Here is a 6,598-nt window from a genome sequence, read left to right as displayed (position 1 = left end):
CTAATACAATATTATTATATATAGCACGTTCTCATAATGAAATCATTAAAATGTCCGTATTTTTATAACAAAACACCACGAAGAATATTTCATATTTATTTTTACAACAACATTCCTTTCAAACCGTTAATAAGAGGCAATTCTAGATGAAAAAAAAAAATAAATAATTTTTATGCTAGACATTCCTCAGTATTTTTGATCCAAGAAGGAAAAAAATAATATATTTTCTTCGTTATTCTCACACAAATATATACAACAATGAGAGATAATGCATTTCCATTTAATATCAATATTATGAATATATTTGTACATAAGTGTACATATATCCAATAATATACAATATGCTTGAAAATTTCGTAAAATTTTCAAACAACTTATTTAGCATAGTCTTACAACCCTCAACCATATGTAGTCCAAGCAGCACTATAAAATTAATTAAAAGTACATAACAGCATGGACTGCGATATGCGTTCAAAATGTCGATGTTCATGTGTCCTGCAGTTCACACGATGACGCACAGTTTGCTGCGTTCTTCATCGACCCATGAGCCGAGTGATCCACCGCTTAGAGTGATTAAAATTTGTTTGTTATTACATTTGTCAGATATGTTTTTATTGAAAGAAATTAAAAATACACCATTTTACTGGCATATATCAATTCCTTCAATAAAATTGTATTTTTATCCTAAAAGAATGTTGCGAAATGTCTTAGTTTTATATAAACGATATCTTACCATATTTATGAATATAAATAATATGTAATTTGACAATGTTTGATAAATATCAATTTATATAAAAGAATTAACCTGAACACAGGTACAACATTGTACTTTTTTAGGTTGTTGCATTAACCAATGTATGCCCATAGCTCTGATGGACAATACATATGCGCAACGCGTGCATATTATGGGCCATATGCACACAGATTTTATAAATCAATATATTGTAATATATCATCAATATGTAATTTTAATATTAAATGCTATACACATATAACCAAGTCATATGTATATTAGCTACTACTATATGAGTATATTGACAACATCATTAAAAAATACATATAAGATTTACAACTGAATATATTTATTTTACAATTATGATTTTTATAAAACATTGTTTGGTAAATTGGCAATATATTTTTGTTAACGGTAGAAACATACAATAATGATCCTTCCGCAGGTTCACCTACGGAAACCTTGTTACGACTTTTACTTCCTCTAAATAATCAAGTTCGGTCAACTTTTGCGAAACAACCGTAACACGCAAGGCGTCACAGTGATCACGTCCGGAGACCTCACTAAATAATTCAATCGGTAGTAGCGACGGGCGGTGTGTACAAAGGGCAGGGACGTAATCAATGCGAGTTAATGACTCACACTTACTGGGAATTCCAAGTTCATGTGAACAGTTTCAGTTCACAATCCCAAGCATGAAAGTGGTTCAGCGGTTTACCCGGACCTCTCGGTCTAGGAAATACACGTTGATACTTTCATTGTAGCGCGCGTGCAGCCCAGGACATCTAAGGGCATCACAGACCTGTTATTGCTCAATCTCATTATTGCTAGACGCAATTTGTCCATTTAAGAAGCTAGTGTCCTTATAATGGGACAAACCAACAGGTACGGCTCCACTTATATAAACACATTCAAACACAATAAACATTTTACTGCCACCATGAATGAAGGCTATATAAGCTTCAACACCATAATCCTGAAGATATCTATTTAATATATTTGAGTCTCGTTCGTTATCGGAATTAACCAGACAAATCACTCCACGAACTAAGAACGGCCATGCACCACCACCCATAGATTCGAGAAAGAGCTATCAATCTGTCTTACACACTTATGTTCGGACCTGGTAAGTTTTCCCGTGTTGAGTCAAATTAAGCCGCAGGCTCCACTCCTGGTGGTGCCCTTCCGTCAATTCCTTTAAGTTTCAGCTTTGCAACCATACTTCCCCCGGAGCCCAAAAGCTTTGGTTTCCCGGGAAGCGACTGAGAGAGCCATAAAAGTAGCTACACCCAATTGCTAGCTGGCATCGTTTATGGTTAGAACTAGGGCGGTATCTGATCGCCTTCGAACCTCTAACTTTCGTTCTTGATTAATGAAAACATCTTTGGCAAATGCTTTCGCTTAAGTTAGTCTTACGACGGTCCAAGAATTTCACCTCTCGCGTCGTAATACTAATGCCCCCAAACTGCTTCTATTAATCATTACCTCTTGATCTGAAAACCAATGAAAGCAGAACAGAGGTCTTATTTCATTATCCCATGCACAGAATATTCAGGCATTTGAAGCCTGCTTTAAGCACTCTAATTTGTTCAAAGTAATTGTACCGGCCCACAATAACACTCGATGAAGAGCACTAATGCAGGTTTTTAAATAGGAGGAATATATAAAAAAATACAAGTACTTAATTATATATAAGAACTCCACCGGTAATACGCTTACATACATAAAGGTATAGTACTAACCACAATTGTAAGTTGCACTACCCGTATGAAGCACAAGTTCAACTACGAACGTTTTAACCGCAACAACTTTAATATACGCTATTGGAGCTGGAATTACCGCGGCTGCTGGCACCAGACTTGCCCTCCAATTGGTCCTTGTTAAAGGATTTAAAGTGTACTCATTCCAATTACAGGGCCTCGGATATGAGTCCTGTATTGTTATTTTTCGTCACTACCTCCCCCGAGCTGGGAGTGGGTAATTTACGCGCCTGCTGCCTTCCTTAGATGTGGTAGCCGTTTCTCAGGCTCCCTCTCCGGAATCGAACCCTGATTCCCCGTTACCCGTTGCAACCATGGTAGTCCTAGATACTACCATCAAAAGTTGATAGGGCAGACATTTGAAAGATCTGTCGTCGGTACAAGACCATACGATCTGCATGTTATCTAGAGTTCAACCAATGTAACGATCTTGCGATCGCTTGGTTTTAGCCTAATAAAAGCACACGTCCCATAAGGTCCGTGTTTTAATTGCATGTATTAGCTCTAGAATTACCACAGTTATCCAAGTAACTGTTAACGATCTAAGGAACCATAACTGATATAATGAGCCTTTTGCGGTTTCACTTTTTAATTCGTGTGTACTTAGACATGCATGGCTTAATCTTTGAGACAAGCATATAACTACTGGCAGGATCAACCAGAATAATGTTTTCGTTTTATGCGCATATGCACACATATGTAAATATTTGACAACTCGATATACTTTTGAATAAAAAACAGTACAATAATACATAGTTTTTTTTCCAACAGTTCATGAGAATTTGTTAAACGAATGTGGCCATTTTATATAGCATTCAGATTCGCCATTTTCTCTATATATTTATATTTTTTTATATATTTAACATAATTTTATTTTACAATATATTAATGAGAAAACTTTCTCATTTGTTTAATATTTACAACAGCATATTAAATATATCCATATAAAATATATACATTTTTTCGTTCAAAAATATCTTTTTGTTTGCACTTAATATAATATCACACGTATATTCGCCTAAACCAAAATAAATTGAGTTTTGGCATTGTATTTTGACAACAAATTTAAAATTTATCCAGTATGCGTTTTTGTGATATACATTAAATAAAACCAAGCACATGAGTTCATGTAGAATGGATTTTGATATATTGGCAATATTTGAATTTGCATATAAATCTCTTTGATTATATGCTGGTACATTGGTGAAATGGTTCTCATACAATCATAAATCGTATGATACCATTTCCAGATATTCACGATAATAATTCGAAACTAAACTGATATGGACTAAAGAAAATGTACTCTTTATATATCTTGACAAGTTTCATTATACTATCTTAAGATCAATTTGTCGCAGCTAAGCAATTTATATTAAAGAACTTTTAAGCAACAAATATCACACAATAACACCACTATGGGTATAATGACAACGTATAATAATATCATATGCAATACTATACCAAAATAATGCACATAATATAAATGGACATCAACTGTCCACCATATATAGGTTTTCTGCCACGGCTTCCGCAAATCGGGTGCTTACAATTGAGAGTGCCCCTTAACAGGCATTTGTTCTCGTATTTTAATACAAGAAACACATATACACTTCAATATTATTCATATATAGTAACAACTATATACATATCCAACCAAATAAAGTATCAGACATTGCCAGCTAGGTATTTTCCCCATATCATATGTACAGACAAATTTTAAATTTTTCATCATATGATATATACCAAGCACGACACCACTCCCTATAGAGGTTTTTGCCACGGCTTCCGCAAATCGGGTGCCTACAATAGGGAGTGCCCCTTAACAGGCATTTGTTCTCGTATTTTAATACAAGAAACACATCAACACTTCAATATTATTCATATATAGTAACAACTATATACATATCCAACCAAATAAAGTATCAGACATTGCCAGCTAGGTATTTTCCCCATATCATATGTAAAGACAAATTTTAAATTTTTCATCATATGATATATACCAAAACACGACACCACTCCCTATATAGGTTTTTGCCACGGCTTCCGCAAATCGGGTGCCTACAATAGGGGAGTGCCCCTTAATAAGGCATTTGTTCTCGTATTTTAATACAAAGAAACACATATACACTTCAATATTATTCATATATAGTAACAACTATATACATATCCAACCAAATAAAAGTATCAGACATTGCCAGCTAGGTATTTTCCCCATATCAAATGTAAAGATCAATTTTAAATTTTTCATCATATGATATATACCAAGCACGACACCACTCCCTATAGAGGTTTTTTGCCACGGCTTCCGCAAATCGGGTGCCTACAATAGGGAGTGCCCCTTAACAGGCATTTGTTCTCGTATTTTAATACAAGAAACACATCAACACTTCAATATTATTCATATATAGTAACAACTATATACATATCCAACCAAATAAAGTATCAGACATTGCCAGCTAGGTATTTTCCCCATATCATATGTAAAGACAAATTTTAAATTTTTCATCATATGATATATACCAAGCACGACACCACTCCCTATATAGGTTTTTTGCCACGGCTTCCGCAAATCGGGTGCCTACAATAGGGAGTGCCCCTTAACAGGCATTTGTTCTCGTATTTTAATACAAGAAACACATATACACTTCAATATTATTCATATATAGTAACAACTATATACATATCCAACCAAATAAAAGTATCAGACATTGCCAGCTAGGTATTTTCCCCATATCATATGTAAAGACAAATTTTAAATTTTTCATCATATGATATATACCAAGCACGACACCACTCCCTATATAGGTTTTTGCCACGGCTTCCGCAAATCGGGTGCCTACAATAGGGAGTGCCCCTTTAACAGGCATTTGTTCTCGTATTTTTAATACAAGAAACACATCAACACTTCAATATTATTCATATATAGTAACAACTATATACATATCCAACCAAATAAAAGTATCAGACATTGCCAGCTAGGTATTTTCCCCATATTATATGTAAAGACAAATTTTAAATTTTTCATCATATGATATATATCAAGCCGGACACCAGTGCTTATACAGGTTTTTCCTCACGGTCACGGCTAACATATGAAAGATCATACAGAATATCATATCGTACATTATCGTTTCTTCATAATAAAATCATGCTGAAGTTATATTATACATGTACATGGGAAATATTCCCATATCCATATCAATCAACCATTATAAATTTGTATTTATATCAATACAATGCCTATTTCATCTGAAACACCATACAGTACAGTATATCATATCGTACATTATCGTTTCTTCATAATCAAATCATGCTGAAGTTATATTATACATGTATATGGGAAAAATTCCCATATCCATATCAATCAACCATTATAAATTTGTATTTATATCAATACAATGCCTATTTCGTATGAAAAGCCAAACAGTACAGAATCTCATATCGTACATTATCGTTTCTTCATAATCAAATCATGCTGAAGTTATATTATACATGTATATGGGAAAAATTCCCATATCCATATCAATCAACCATTATAAATTTGTATTTATATCAATACAATGCCTATTTCGTATGAAAAGCCAAACAGTACAGTATATCATATCGTACATTATCGTTTCTTCATAATCAAATCATGCTGAAGATATTTTTATACATGTATATGGGAAATATTCCCATATCCATATCAATGAACCATTATAAATTTGTATTTATATCAATACAATGCCTATTTCATATGAAAAGCCATACAGTACAGTATATCATATCGTACATTATCGTTTCTTCATAATAAAATCATGCTGAAGTTATATTATACATGTATATGGGAAAAATTCCCATATCCATATCAATCAACCATTATAAATTTGTATTTATATCAATACAATGCCTATTTCGTATGAAAAGCCATACAGTACAGTATATCATATCGTACATTATCGTTTCTTCATAATCAAATCATGCTGAAGATATTTTATACATGTATATGGGAAAAATTCCCATATCCATATCAATCAACCATTATAAATTTGTATTTATATCAATACAATGCCTATTTCTGTATGAAAAGCCATACAGTACAGTATATCATATCGTACATTATCGT

At 33.3% G+C, this 6,598-nt stretch overlaps 2 non-coding genes across 2 annotated transcripts; both read right to left on the bottom strand.

The window, feature by feature from the left end:
• Window positions 1-392: 392 nt before the first annotated feature.
• LOC117903004 lies at window positions 393-572 on the bottom strand. The gene has a single exon (XR_004649461.1). It is a non-coding gene; the product is annotated as a 5.8S ribosomal RNA (ribosomal RNA).
• Window positions 573-1,161: 589 nt separating this feature from the next.
• Window positions 1,162-3,158, bottom strand: LOC117903005. Its single transcript, XR_004649462.1, has one exon. It is a non-coding gene; the product is annotated as a small subunit ribosomal RNA (ribosomal RNA).
• Window positions 3,159-6,598: the final 3,440 nt, after the last annotated feature.

Source organism: Drosophila subobscura, unplaced genomic scaffold (assembly GCF_008121235.1).
Source record: "Drosophila subobscura isolate 14011-0131.10 unplaced genomic scaffold, UCBerk_Dsub_1.0 Contig_1, whole genome shotgun sequence".
NCBI lineage: Eukaryota > Metazoa > Arthropoda > Insecta > Diptera > Drosophilidae > Drosophila > Drosophila subobscura.
The sequence above is the reverse complement of the archived record's forward strand: the minus strand, read 5'-3'. Positions and strand labels throughout refer to the sequence as shown.